At 40.8% G+C, this 15,674-nt stretch overlaps 1 protein-coding gene and 1 long non-coding RNA gene across 6 annotated transcripts in view; one reads left to right on the top strand and one right to left on the bottom strand.

Moving 5' to 3' along the window:
- Positions 1-2,264, bottom strand: part of PROSER2 (proline and serine rich 2) — a 40,810-nt gene extending 38,546 nt beyond the window's left edge. The window contains exon 1 of the mRNA XM_037155185.2: positions 2,180-2,264. The gene's annotated coding sequence lies outside the window, so the exon portion shown is untranslated. The remainder of the gene's footprint in view (positions 1-2,179) is intronic.
- Positions 2,256-15,674, top strand: part of LOC119056673 (uncharacterized) — a 41,035-nt gene continuing 27,616 nt past the window's right edge. For all 5 annotated transcript variants that reach the window (XR_008391729.1, XR_008391730.1, XR_008391726.1 and 2 more), the window contains exons 1-2: positions 2,256-2,959; positions 7,245-7,431. This is a non-coding gene — a long non-coding RNA (uncharacterized LOC119056673). The remainder of the gene's footprint in view (positions 2,960-7,244; positions 7,432-15,674) is intronic.

Genomic DNA, 15,674 nt, shown 5'->3' with positions numbered 1-15,674 from the left:
AGAGCTCAAGTTCTGGGATGCTCCTGGGATTCCCTGGCACCTACCCCCAAATGGCCTCTGTGCCACTGGCGGCTGTCCCGCAGCCATGTAGATAAGATGCACTTGAAGTTTGTGTTCCAGAGGATCTCCTGTTGTCTGCTTCACCCAAGCCTTTCACCTCTCTCCCTTTGGGCTTCAAGGCTCCACTCCACCTCTTGTCGTTATTTGAGATGATCTTTAGAATCAACACAGGGTGACAACTATAGGCTTCTTAGGTGTCTGAGAACTTTGGAACCAGGACCAGGTGTATCTTTGGCTCCTGAGGAAGGCTTACTTGATCTGGTTTTAATCAGTTTGGGCCATATGGTCATTATCTAGATATGTTTATATGCTCAGTGACTAGCTCAGTGCTCGGGCATAGCATAGGTGCTCAGTCTACAAATATGGCTGAGTGAATTAATGAACAGCAGGGCTGTTACCAAAACAGGCAAATCCCCCCAGCCCCCCACCCCTGCCAAAAGAGGCCATTATGGAGTCAAACACACTCAAATTTTCTTAAAAGCATCTCTCCTCTTCCCAGCCTTCTCTAAATTAGCAATTTCATTTTGGCTTTCTGGTCTCTAGTAATGGAGAAAATGTGTTACTTGTAAATGATCAGCATCCAGAATTTTCAAAGGAAAACTCATTTGAAGTGCTGGTACCAATATCTATAACCAGTCACTTAAAAATGGCTATTACTGGTCTGGGCAAGAAAATACACAAGATTCCATACATACGTTGTCAAGTTTGGCAAGAGAGATTTTAGACAACTTCCACCCTTCCCACCCAATCCCAAATAAATAGGGCATTTGTTTGTATTTCCACATTGACCTCATGAAGGAAAATACCTCCTCCACCTAGAAAAACAATCTGTAACATTCAGACATGGAACTTTGAGGGCAAACTCTGCAGTGTACACTAGAGCACTAGCGGGTAGTGCTTTAAAAAAAAAAAAAGGCTTCTCCTGCAAGCACTTTCCCCAAGTTCACACTTATACCTCGTTTAGTATTTCTATACCTTTCAGATATACAGGTTTTAAAAAATGTATTCTTCATTAAAATTGGAGCTAGAAGGATCCTTCTTCCTATATTCTCCAGTAACAGACCTGACCATTTCACTCCATTTGGGGAGAAAAACACAAAAAATCATCTTCTTTAACTCACTTTAAGTTTTCTGCTCTATACCAACTCTTTTAACTTTGGCAAAGAGTTAAAAGTTTTCTGAGGTTAGTTCCTGCGGTTAAAAAAAAAAAAAAAGCTAGATGCTTAAATTTAGACTCCATAAAACAATACTGGGAAAGTTTCAAAGCCTTGAGAAATTCTGGAGTTTACTGCCTTTTGTTAAATTGCATCACATCGACCACATTTTCTTTTTAATCCCTCCCACCCAGGCTCACTGGCAGATCCTACACCTGCCTGCGTGATTCAGTTACCTGTCGGGGGCCAGGGGCTGGGGACGAAAATCTACTGGTCATTTTGAACAGGACCTAAGTTTAACAGGTGGCTTTAGCCACCTCCTGTCAACATCAGGCCCCCACCTTCCTCTCCGCCTCTTAAGGGGCAGAGTCTCCCCAGGACATTGAGGGCCACGGCGGCAAGTGGGCCGACGACGCCCTCGCACGGCTCCGGGAAGAGCGGCGGACAGGGGTTCGTTAGGAGCACCCCGGACCGCTCAGCGCCCAAAGCTAAACACGTATGGCGGACCCCCAACAGGACCACCTCGGAGCGGGACAACGCCGCTCCCTCCCCGAAGCCCGCGACCGAGGGTGCACGCGAACCCCTGAAACCCCAAAAGAGGGGCTGGGTTTCCCGTGAGTGAGTGAGGCCACCAGGTTGACTACGGTGGCTTCGCTCGCGGTGGCCTCGCACTGCGCCAGTCTTTCCACACTTCCAGGAGACGGGACAAACGACGTGGAGGAGAGGAGGAGCGCGCAAGAAGAGATCCGAGCGAGGACTGCACTGCAGGGGACCGTGGGAAACGCAGGCAGCGGGTCACGAGACCAGGGGGTCACGGCTCTCCACCCGAAACCCACCCGACCTCAGCTTCCCTCGCCAGACTCCAAGCGCCGCCCGGCTCTCCGACGTGCCAGGAGAGGGGACTGGCTGGCAGGACGTAACCCCGCCGCTGCAACCCCTACGGCAACAGACTACTTCTCACTCACCTGGCAGGAGCCCCCTCGCTGGGGACCGCAGGTGTCCTCCCGGACCGCCACCGAAGCCCTTGCGCCGCGGGGTAGCCGGTCAGCTCGCGCACTTCTCGCCAACAGTCCCCCGCCGCCCAGCGGAGCCTTGGACGTCCCACCGCGCACTCTCCTGCTGTGCGCGCACTCACGCGCGCTTCTCCGGCGGCCACGCGCTCTCCGACCGCGCGTCCGACCGCGCGCGCGCGCTCACGCGCGGTGCACCTCCCGGCCGCGCGCCCGCTACCCTGCCCCGGCGCGCGCTCGCCCAGCAGCCGGGCTCGGCCCCTTCACGGGCACGCGGCGCACGCCCGGAGCTTTAGGGAAGCAGGTCCCAGCGCGGGTGCTGCCCTAGGTCGGGGAGTGAGGTTTGAGCGGAGACCACCGGAGTGAAACTCCACCCGCCATCTCTGAGTGACGCACGCGGAGAAAAGCAATAGGAGTTTGCGTTTGAAGCTTTGAAGAAACAGGGCATTCCCCCGGCTGCCCGCCCCCACCCCATCAGCTGTGAGAGATTATATTTAATGACACTAGTAACCTCTATGTATCGAATACTTATGACCCTCGGACAAGGCATTTAACGCGCACACGGTATTTCATTGAGTCCTCAGAACAGCCCTCTGATTTCTTGCCCCCATTTTACAGAGGAGGAATCTGAGGGAAACAGGCTCAGAGGGGTGAAGAAACTCGTCCAAGCGTTTTTGGACCCCATTGCTCGGTGCTATGTTCTCCGCGACTCTATCACTGGAAATGTCGACTGAGGTAATAGCTGGTTGTGGAAGGCTTGTAAAGTGATGGAAGTTAATGTTACCAGTGTTTCCCTGGGGGCGCAACAACCCTCTGGGGAGGGAGAAAGCAAGAGTTAGGCGTTTTTATTAATTGCAGGGTTTGTTACGTACTCAAATGGCGGACATTATAATCGTCGGTATTCCAGAGTGCTTTTTGTGTTTATCCCCATTTTACAGAAAACTCAGGAAGGAAGCGCTTGGTGGCCCAGAAGGGCTGAGTCACTGGCAGCCCTCACGGCTGAGCCCCGATTCCTTCGTCCTGAGATCATCCCTTCGCCCTCCCCAGGAGGAGATACCTGATTAAAGGGAAGAAAACTTTTTCTCTAATAACACACTGGCCTCGTCTAACTCCCTGCATCTTTAATTAATGTTGGCAAAGCGCTTTAATCTACCCAACGAGCTAGTTAATTAGGCAAGTAGTATTATCCCCCTCTTTCTGAACCAAATCCAGGAGAGAATCAATTCCGTCAGTCCTTAATCCTTGATGAATAGTGGACCTAAGCTTTCTGTTTACGTTCTTTTTTCTTTCCTTGACCACAGTGTTATCTATTGTGTTAAATACTATGCATTTACCATGCGTTGGCTAAGTAAAGGTTAAATAATATCAAACACCCCTGGGTGAAAGGTAATATAGGCAACCTCTGATAAGTGCTTCTCTGAAAATTTTCTTTTTATTATTGTACTTTTTGCTTGGTTAAGCTTTTAACGTATAAACATATTTCAGCTTAGTTTAGGCTTAAAATTTTAATGTACTCATCTTTTGTGTAAAAAAATTAATTTTACACAATACCTTTTCTTACAGGAGGAGAGGAAATAAGAAGGGAGAAATAGGATGATGAGGTTAGGAAGGAAGAAGGGCAAAAGAAAAAGGGAAGAGCAGGAAACGAACAGGGAAGAAAATGAGCCTGGGGCCTCTACCAAGACACCGCAGGGGAGTCGAGGCCAGGCCCTGCTAGTATGGCACATCCCAGATCTTCGTGGGAATGACAAACAGGTGGCCCTTCCTCTCTGCTGCTGCAGAGGTAGCCAGGGCCCAGCGTGACTGCCTGATCCCAGGCTGGCTCCCAGTCCCCTCTGCACCCCTGTCTAGACACCTTCGTGCCAACTGAGCACACACAAAAGGACTAAGAGAAAGGACATGAAGTGAGGTTTCAAAAAAAACAACAACCCCAAAACCCACAAGAAATAGCTTAGAGGAAGAATTTAAAGAGAGTTATTCATGAAAGTACTTAGATAATGTTCAGGAGGAAAGGAAACAAAGAAACACCTGGAGGGTCTTTGTATACACTAGTGTTACTCTGAAAACCTATGAAATTTATAAAATTGTACTTTTACTCACTAACTTTTTAATAAGTGCCTTCCAAGGGCTTGTCTTTGCTAACAAATATTAATAAGTGGTAATATTAATTAAGGGGCAATATTAACATTACCACTTAATATTAATAAGTAGTAATATTAATAACAAATATTAGTTGGTAACACATGACCCCCAAATATTAGACGATTGGTCTTATGAACTTGTACTAATTAAAACTTTTAAAGTAAACTAAAAAAGTTGAGCTAAACATGTTTTATTTTAGGAAAATAATTATAGTACTATGTATAAAATCGATTTGAAAAAAATGCAGTATCTGTGATGGCTACTAGAGAGAGGCCAACAGGAAAGGAAAGAGGATGGTTAGTAAGAAATTTCATAAGTTTTTACTAAAAAATTGTAGCACTTCAGAGCTGCAAAGGGAGATGTCAAAGACAGGACTTTGCTTCCTGCCTCTTCCACTGAGGACATGTGTAACCTTGAACTATTTATGGTTTTTGACTCTGTTCTGCATTGTAAAATCAATCTATAAAATTATTTTGTTTACCTGAATGAATAGCAGATAAGAAGGGTTAAGAAAATTATGAAGATGAAGAAAAACATGGTAAATTTCTCTGTTTACTATTGAAAAAAGCATATAGCTATAATAATTTAAGGTGTAACAGAAGAGTAATGACTATTGAATGATGCATATAATAGAATGGAATAGATAATCCAGAAAAAGATAGTGTTTACATAGTGTAGACTTTAATATGTGATAAAGTTATCTAAAATAAATAATAAAAGGACATTCTCAATAAACAGGCTCAAGAAAACTAGTAACTTCAAGGAATTATCAAATTGAACCCTTATCTTGCATTATGTGTTAAAAGAAATTTCATCTACATTAAAGAACTTTAAAACTAGAAGAAAATTTGGGAAAATCTTTATGTGACCTCAAAATGGGGAATATAAGAAATGGAGAAATCGTATAGGAAATGACCATTAGACTAGGTTACATAACAAATTAAAAATTCTAACAACTAAAAATATTATGAACAAAATTTGAAAAGGAAAAAAACTGAGCTCTGGCTGGTGCAGCTCAGTAGATTGAATATGGGCTGTGAACCAAAGGATTACCAGTTCAATTCCCAGTCAGAGCACATGCCTGGGTTGCGGGCCAGGTCCCCAGTGGGGACCACTCGGGAGGCAACCACACATTGATGTTTCTCTCCCTTTCTTTCTCCCTCCCATCCCCTCTGTATAGAAATAAATAAAATCTTTTAAAAAAGGGAAAAAAAAACTCCTGCAGAGCTATACATAACAAACCTGGTAGTTAATTTTATCCTCAATAAAGAGTACATACAAGTTGACAAGAAGACTCTAATAACTCAATGAAAAAATTTCCTCAAAAAGAAAATAAAAATGGTTAGTAGTTAGCTGTGTGTGTGTGTGTGTGTGTGTGTGTGTGTGTGTGTGTGTGTTGGTATGGGTATGTTTTAAAGTGTTTGTACTATGTGGTAATTTAAAAAGATAAAAATTAAAAATAATATACAATATTTGCACCTATTAACTTAGACAATATTTTCTTGAATTCTAATATTCACTACTGGCAAGAGTGCAGTTAAATAGGTGATTTTATACATTACTAGTGGGGATATAAGTTGATATAACTTTATTGGAAAGTAATTTTGTGAACTGTTTCAAGAGCCTTAAAATATTTATACTTTGACCCTATATCTTTTTTTTTTTTTTTTTTTCCTTCCTTTTTTTTTTGTTTTTTTTTTTTTTTTTTTCTCTTTTTCCTTTCTTCTCTTTTTTTTTTTTTTATATTTTCTTTTTAAAAGTGTTGTTGGCCCCGGTTCTTTGTATTTTTATAGAAAAAAAGCTAGGGATTCTGTAGAAATAATGAGAAATGAGCACAAAAATTTGTGCATAAAGTATATACTGTCTCCTTATTTTTATAATGTCAGAAAGTTTGAAACAACCAAAACATCTGAAATTAGGTGATGTTCAAATAAAACTATTATGCAGCTATTAAAATGAGAAATTTTTCATGAACACAACAAAATATCAATTATTGTTAAGAGTGGGGGGAAGGACATTACAAAATTGTATGTAAATTTTTATTTCAGCTATGGAAAATGCATTTATATATAGACAAATTAGAAGTAAATATATCATAAAGATAATAGTTGCTGTTTCTGGCTCTGATTATGTGATTTTTTGATTATTATTTTTAAAAACTTTTAGGTGACATCGGTTGATACAACCATATAGGTTCTAAGTGTACAACTCTATGACACATGGTTATGTGATGCTTATTTATAGCATGGTATATGTTCCAGTTTTTTTTTGTGACTCTATTCTTTTATCAATCAATACAGACTAATACATATTATTTTTTGTTTATTTATATTTTTAATTTCAGTTATTTTTAAATTTTTTTTCTAAAGAGTTTATTTATTTATTTTTAGAGAGGGGAAGGGGGGAGAAAGAGAGGGAGAGAAATATCAATGTGTGGTTGCTTCTCGTGTGCTCCGCACTAGGGAACCACAACCCAGGCATGTGCCCTGACTGGGAATCAAACCCACGACCCTTTGGTCTGCAGGGCGGCACTCAATCCATTGAGACACACCAGCCAGGGCCATATTATTTTTTATATGAGACAATAAGTGCCCATGTGCATAGAATAGAATTTGATTTATATCAAACATACAAATAGATATTGGATAGATAATGGATAGAAGGAAGAGGAGACTGATGTACTTCAAGGATAATTTGCTAGTGAAATTTCTTGATTTAAAAAATAAGAAATAATTATTCAACTTCTACAGATGAAAAAATTACAACATGGAAGGACTTTTGGTGATGAGTTTAGAAAAAAACTTTTAAAAAACAAAAGAGAAATATTCCATACTTCCTGAAAACAAGTAGATGATGTGCTACCTTGTCTGTATTCCAGGTCAATGTTTGAAGGAGAAACATAAATGGAAAAAACAAATATGGAAGAAAATGGTAAATTATTCCTAAAATTTAATGATAAAAGTTCTGAAAAAGAAGCCAAACTCTAAAACGTCCCTGGTGAACAAGTTCTGCTCATGCAAGCTCTAGGACCTGCCAAGTGACTGAAGTCCAAACAGGAAAAGAAGGTATATAGTGCCCATTCATTCTTTTTCCAGAAATTATCTACGGTATTTTAGGTGCCAGGTGTTAACTGTGAGTAAGATCTAGGAGACACAACTGTGAATGGCATACATAAGTTCCCTGTCTACGTGGAATTTATATTCCGGGAGGGGTTGGGGCCATACACACAAGAATCAGATGTTATATTGGCTATTCACTAACAATCTGTTAATCCCCAGGTAGAATATGAGTGATTCTGTAAATAAAAATAGTAAAGTGGAATACATTCCACCAGAGATAAGCCTGAGGAGTAATTGGTGGTTAAAATTTGTTTGAGGACAACTTGTTTTGCTTCCACTCACCTCTGGCCTAGTTTTTGGTTTACAGATAAAGTATGTAAAACTGACTATTCTGCAAATGGCTTGGGAAGCCTGCAAGGTCTAGGGTAATGTGATAAGGCTGCTAGCTGCTGAGGGAGAGTGAGGCTTTTAAAGAACAGCCTTAGGAAATTTCCTGTGTAATTATCTTAACATACCATCTTCCCACCAGCCTTTCACTAACACCTGCATTCCTCCTGAGTGCTTTTGGAGTGAACTTTGTTTTCAGGATATTTGATTATGGGCTGAAATTGGCCTGATATGAATGTCAGGTAAGAGCAGGAGCCAGTGAGACTCAGTCCCATTTTGTTACACACATAGAATGTAGCACATTTGGAAGGAAAGGTGAGCTTGCTTCCTGTCAAATAGTAATTGACTATAAAGGTGTGGGTTTATTTCTGGGTTCTCTATTCTGTTCCATTGATCTGTGTGTCAGTTTTTATGCCAACATCATGCTGTTTTATTACAATGGCCTTATGGTATAGTTTGATACTAGGTAGAGTGATTCTTCTAACTTTTTCCCCCAGGATTGCTGTTATTATGCAGGGCCTTTTGTGGTTCCATATAAGTTTTTAAAAATACTTTTACTAGGTCTGTGCAATATGACATTGGAATCTTGATATGTAGTTTTTTCATTAAATGGTTTTGGGAAAATTGGACAGATACATGGAGAAAAATGAAACTAGACCACCTTACACCACACACAAAAATAAATTCAAAATGGATCAAAGACTTAAATGTCAGACCGAAACCATAAAGATCCTAGAAGAAAACATAGGTAGTAAAATCTTAGACATTGCTCATAGCAATATTTTATCGGATATATCTCCCCAGGCAGGGGAAACAAAAGGAAAAGTCAGCACATGGAAATACATCAAATTCAAAAGTCTTTGCACAGCAAAGGAGATCATCAACAAAATAAAAAGAAACCCACAGAAGGGGAGAACATATTTGCCAATACATCTGATAAGGAGTTAATATCCAAATTTTATAAAGAATTTATAAAACTCAACACCAAAAGAACAAACAATCCAATTAAAAAATGGGCAAAGGACGTGAATAAACAGTTCTCTAAAGAGGACATACACATGCCCAATAAGCATAAGAAAAGATGCTCAATGTCACTAATTACTTGAGAAATGCAAATTAAAACCACAATGAGCTATCATCTCACACCTGTCAGAATGGCTATCATCAATAAATCAACAAACAACAAGTGCTGGAGAGGATGTGAAGAAAAGAGAACAGTTTACATTGTTGATGGAATACAAACTAGGGTAGCCACTGTGGAAAGCAGTATGGAATTCCCTCAAAAAATTAAAAAATGGATTTGCCTTTTGACCCAGTGATCCTACTTCTGAGAATATGTCTGAAGAAATACAAAACACTGATTCAAAAGAATATAAGCACTACGCATTGCAGTATTATTTACAATCACCAAGATATGGAAGCAGCACAAGTGTCCATCAGTAGATGAGCAGATAAAACAACTATGGGACATTTACACAATGGAATATTACTTGGCCATAATAAGGAAGAAAATTTTACCCTTTTGGACATCATGGTTGGACCTTGAGAACATTATGCTAAGTGAAATAAGCCAATCAGATAAAGACAAATACCATGTGATTTCATTCATATATGGAATCTAATGAACAAACTGAACAAGCAAAATAGAGACAGACTCGTAGATAGGGAGTAGGATGACAGGTATTGGGGTGGAGGTTAGGGGGTGGAGGGATCGAGCAGAAAGGAAGGACTTATGGACATGGACAACAGTATGGTGGTTGCTGGTGGGAAGGAAATATAAGGGGATTAAATAGTAATGGAAAAAATACAATTAACAAAAAAAAAGGAAATGTGAGTATAGTGAGTGGAATACTTAACATTTGTACAATAGTTTGTATTACCTTTCTGCTAAGGTGAATTCTTGAAAACCCATTTAAAAATATTTAATGATACCATATTTCTAAATTTGAGGGCTGACTTTTTTCAAATACAATTCTGTTCTAACCCATGACGTAACTTCCTCTTTGATGTTACCCTGAAATTGAGGATCCCCTGAGTTTTGAGTGAGCACTTTATCTAGTGCTGCAGTGCAGGAAACGAGGACAAAGGAATCACCAGATAGAACCACGAAGTCCAGTCTGACCTCCTGCTTTACAGACCTAACCACTTAATTCCCATCAGGGCCACCAGGCTCTCAGACTCTGAGTCTGACCTGTATTCCCATTGGGGGGTGGTGGAGAGGAAAAATCTCATTGGCAATTCTTTGATAAGCTTAACATATTTTATTTCAATTTCTAAATGGGTGGATGGGTTATTAAAAACTCTCCTACAGAGAATGACAACAGGAAAAGAAGAGGGAAATCACACCAGATGCTACTACCATCCACTGTGAATAATCAAATGTGGAATTTCTTCCCTCTTGTCCTAAAATTGCAACTGAGGACCAAAGGTATTGGGTTGGCCAAAAAGTCTGTATGGTTTTTCCATAAAAGGACATATTTTTCATTTTCACCAATAACTTTATTGATTTGGATGTTTTGAATATGTCAGCTGTCCCCTGCATGGTATAATGTTGATTGTTCTCAATCAATGTCTCTGTTTGGTCACTATCAACTTCAACTGGTCTACCTGACCAGGGAGCATTGTCCAGTGGGAAATCTCCAGCACAAAACATTGCAAACCACTTTTGACACATTCAATCAGTCATAGCACCTTCTCCATACACTGCACAAATCTTTTTTGTTTCAGTTTTGCACCTTTCTTGAAATGATAAAGCATATATGGTGAAAACATTATATTTTGGATTTAGATTGGAAAATTAGCATCCATCAGCCCATTTGGTTTTGAAAGTCCAGGCTCTCTTCTTAGAATGCTCAGAATGGGAGAAGCGTAGACTTTTTTTTTTAAAGTGAAATTATTCTGCATGATACAAAAATAGGAGTAATTCCCTGGCATCTCGGGGTGGGGTATGGGATCCTGAAGAAAGAAATGGGAGGGTCCGGAAGGTCGAGGATGGGGAGGGCTAGCTAGAAACACGACAGAAAGCCAGGCAGTATGGAGAAACATGGTTATAAGACATTCTTTGTGTGGGAAATAATGGGACGTTAAGGGAGCAATGATGTCTGATGTTAAATGTGAAGCATTTGCAAATTTTATGGTAATGCCTTCTGGGACTCCCCAACCTTTTAACACCAGCAGCTTTTTGGGGTAACGAAGAGGTTCATATCTTATGGTGTCAGGAAAGCAAGGGCAGCTAAAGTAGAGGTAGGAGTCATGGTTTGAAGTCAGAGGACAGTAGAGAAATTGGTTATAGTGAGGAAAAGCAAACCCCTGTGCTTTCGAATATGTTAGGGAAATTAGGGAGAGTGTTTTAGGTTCTGCTATTATGATTATTTAAGTCATTTCATTTTGATATTAAGCAAAGCAATGACCTCAAGAAGTTGGAAGCCATGGAGATGCTTAGATTATGTAATATTCACAAGACATCGATCTATGGCATCAGGTCCCTCGTTCTTCATAGATGTTAGTGTATTCATGGGACCAACTACCTGTGTTCACCACACTAAGTGGCCCTTTTGGTTTCTCTTTCAGCTCCTAATCTTCTCTCTCAGATCCCTGACCTTCTCCTTAAGCTCTTTAAAGACGTTGAATCCTTCTTTGTCTCATTTCAGGGGTATAATTAATAATAATGCCTTATATCTGCATACCATTCCATAGTTTACAAAACTCATTCACACACATTTAATTCTCACAACAGTCCTGGAAGGAAGAGGTCGTTCCCATTGCAGAGATGAGGAAACTGAGGTTCAGAGAGTTCAGTGGTCTGCTAAAACTCTCATGTAGTAAGCAGCAGAGTGATGGTGGAGTTTACTGCTCTCTGCTTTTCCCCAGAGCTGCCTTTCATGAGTCGGTGAGCACCAAGTACGCAGCCCTTTTTCATTCATTTTCTCTATACAAAGCCAATTAAAGGATTTGTGCTCTTCTTGTTTACTATTTTCAAGGTTATTAAATTATTACTGGGGAAAAGCACAACCTTTATGAGCATTTAAGGAATAGCAATAAACATTAGAAATGTGGAAATCTCATTAGAAATGTAGAAATCTCATCTTATTAAATATTCAACTGAGTACAGTCAGCCAAGGAGATGAGGTGGAGGGCTGTGGGGACAACAAAAAATAGAAGCTGCATTTCCCAGAGAAAAGTGGAGAAGATCAAAATCCAGTAAGATTTTGATCGAATGCATCAGAACATTTTTGTGCAGTGTTTTATAATTACTAAACACCCACTACAAAGTACTACTAAATTGTGAAAAGATTCTGTGCTTCCACATATCAAATAAGTCAAAAACAGAATCATTCCTTGAGTAAAGTGAACATATGTAAAGCATCATCTCCTCTAAGAGAGACAAAAGCTGTACATTTGAGCAAAACCACAGAAGCTACAATGAGAGCATAATAGTACAGGGATTCATGTTCAGTAGCATCATCGTTTTGCAAATCTTCATGTCTTCCTTTGGTTTCTTTAGAAGCTTAGGCAGGGCTGGCTGGGGAACACAGTCTGCTTCACTCAGGTGCTCCCAGGCGAAATAGATGGACCACCCTGATGAACAATGTATTATGATGGGAGAATAATTGTTCTCAACAGGTATTTAAATATGCTCATATTCCAGCAAGATTTGAAGATAGGAGGGATAATTGATAAACAAACAGCTCCATAATAATTTGAACTTTGTTTTTCATCAGATCATTTCCCAAGTTTACTAAAAATAGCAAATTTAACTCTTCTAATTTTCATTGACTTTCCCTTTCTCTTCCTCTCCTGGGAAGAAGTTTTATGAGCTCTGGAGAGGAACAGGCCTGGTTGGATTCATAAACTGAAAAGTTTAAGCAATTAAGATCTTGCTCTAGAGCTAAATACAATATACAAGCAAGAAGGAGTCATCTAATGTAATGTGTGGGATGGCACGATAAAGAGCAAGCCATTCTAATTTACGTTGTTTTAAAAAATTGTTTTAAGAAATTCCAAATATTTTAAACATGTCTAAGATTGCCAAATAATTTTTTATTTCATAAATGCATTCACTTATATGTGCCTTTAAATTGTAAATTCCTTGTTGCCTTAAGAAAGTTCAGGTTACACACTAGAATACTCCTATTGCTTAACATGATCTATATCTGTAGCTCTGGAATTACAGAATTTTTCATGCCTTCATCTTAAAATACTTTTCAGATACTAACTGATTCATGGACTAGATGACATTATTCCATTTTCAGAAAGAGAAACTGAAAGGCCCCAAAAGAACCTGGGGAAGGACCTAGTTCCCAATCCCCAATGTTTGGCTTTGTTCAATAATAAACTTTCATAAATTCAGGGACACTGCCTGAAAGGTTGAGCTGCTATAAAAGCAATTTCTTTTACTTTTTAAAATTGAGATATAATTGACATAAAATGTTATCTTAATTTCAGGTGTACGATATAATGAGTTGGTATTTGTATGCGTTGTAGAATGATCACCACAGTAAGTCTAGTTAATACCCATCACCTCACAGAGTGACAGTGTTTTTTCTTGTGATGAGAACCTTGAGGATTTACTCTCTTAGTAACTTTCAAATATGCAGCACAGTGTTGTTTGTGAACTACAGTCTCCATGCTGCATGTCACATCCAGGACTTATTTATCTTATAACTGGAAGTTTGTACCTTTGATCCCCTTCATCATTTCACTCACAACTCCCCCCCTCACCCCAAGTAGTGTATTATTAAAGCAAAAAGGTAATAGAATAACATACTATGATTTTTTTGCAAAATAGTTTTTAGACAATTCGTTGGAAAAAAGCCATAAAACTTGGGTGGGGGGAGGGAGGATATTCCAACATATTTTAAAAATACACAGCCTTTGAGCACTTGCCCAGCAAAGAGATACCCGTACGGTGGCATGGGCTGGATATCTTTAAATAAGTGAAAAGTATCTAGTAACTGAAACAGGAGGATCCACGTGTGCCAAAGCAGTGTGACATTTCAGCACTAGCCTGTGGCTGCCCACCCTTCTGGGCTCTGATCTCTATCCCCCGCCAGCCTGTTTGCTATCTCGAAGGCCTTCCATTTCACCAGGGCTTGCCTTCCAGGAGCAGCCACTACTGCCCTAGGGGAAAGAGCCTTCTTGGCAGCCCGTTCCACATTGTGAAGTGATGACCCAGTTCTCTTCAAAGTCAAACTGGGAGGGAGTAAGTAGGTGCTGAGAGATGGAGGTAGGAGGACCTGACCCCTCCTCAAATCCTGCCGGGGCAGCCCCCTGGATTCCAGAGAGATGGGGAAGACCCATTCTCCCTACAAAGTTTGTTTACTGAGCACAGGCTCAGACTTTCTTTGTGGGAGATCAGAATGGCAACTTCTGATCCTGCTCATATTAAGAATCTGAAGCCAATTACTCATTATGAGGCCATTGAAAGTTCTTTTTCTTTTCGGTTTTTGTTTTTTTCATGAGTGGAACAGGACCAAGAGGCTTGGCATAAAAGAACTCGGGGATCTGTTGCAGTTGTGATAATGACCGAATTCCCTTGTTAGTAGTAAGCAGACAAGTTGGAAAGAAGCCCCAGTGTGTGAGATGTTACTGCCACCTGATAAGCACTCTTCCCCAGTAAAGCCCTGCTCAGGCGGTTAATGGTTCCCCAAATTCAGCCCAGCCTCTTGAGTGCTGCATTCCTCTGGCTGGACCCCAAATTTCCTCTTTACCTGGGTCCCTCATTTGCTTCTTGTGGCCCAAGTAAACACTTCCTGTGCTGTTCTTGTTCCCCACTTTGCTGGCTGCTCACATTCTGGTCTCCTATTTCATGGAGATTTCCTAGTGTTCCCCAAACATCCATGTCTCGCCTTCTCTTGCTGTCTCCTCTCAATTCTCTGTCTCTGTTCTCTCTGTCCCTGTGTCCCTGAACCCGAATGTGATTATCCTATCTGTTTCTGAGGGAGTTTCTTCACCTGTTTCACTGAGCACCCAAGTGGATCAAATCTTTGATCTCTGGAGCTAGGGCCACTTGTGCATTCCCCTTAGCACTCAGCACATGACATGCACCCACTGTTTTAAAAATTAAGCTCATTTGGAGTAGTAGGAATCAAATTGAAGGGGCAAGGAAGAGACTAGTAGGTCAAGAAATAGAGGCAGAATGTTGGAAGGGAAAGGTAAGGAGCAATACAACAATTGCCCAAAGGGCAGCAGGGTTGAATGCAGACAGGTTTTCAGCAAGTTTGATGGAACCAGGAGCAAAGGACACCACAGGGGATTCTGGGTCATTGATGCATGTTGCCTCATAAGAGGGCCCACAGGAGCTCGGGCAACGGCAGAGCATTAGCATGTCGGAGCAGAACACCCTCAGAGAATGCACTGTAACAAATGGGTGACTGCAAACAAAGCACTCGGTCCGTATTTGTGTAAGAGCTAAATGGTGTCCTTGAGGGTGCTGAGGAAGGGAAAGACCACAGCGTCCAGGGCAATCACAACCAGGGGCCCCTGGCGAGATGGCCAGTGCTGTTCAAACCACTTAGTGGTGGTCCAGACCAGAGAACAGCTTGGTTTCAAGAGACATTCCTCCAAGTAGACATGAGCTTCTAACTTATTTTTAAGGATTTCCAGAACAGGAATTTTATTCCTTTATTTCTTGGGGAAGGGTAAAGGCAGGGGGAGGTTTCTTCCTTGGCTTAGTTAAGGCTTTGTCTGTGAACTACTTGAGGCTGTCTGAGGAGGATTTTGTGAGGCCCTGATCCAGTGAAGGTAGGTAGCTCTGCTGTCCAGTTCTGAGGTCTTTGGGCCTTTATAGTGGAGAAGACACTGCCATTTGCTGTAGCCACTGGGAGGATGTGATTCTGTATAGAATTTACCTTTTGCTTTTT

This window comes from Artibeus jamaicensis, unplaced genomic scaffold (genome assembly GCF_021234435.1).
Source record: "Artibeus jamaicensis isolate MK-2021 breed Jamaican fruit bat unplaced genomic scaffold, CSHL_Jam_final contig_426, whole genome shotgun sequence".
NCBI classification, from domain to species: domain Eukaryota; kingdom Metazoa; phylum Chordata; class Mammalia; order Chiroptera; family Phyllostomidae; genus Artibeus; species Artibeus jamaicensis.
The sequence above is the reverse complement of the archived record's forward strand: the minus strand, read 5'-3'. Positions and strand labels throughout refer to the sequence as shown.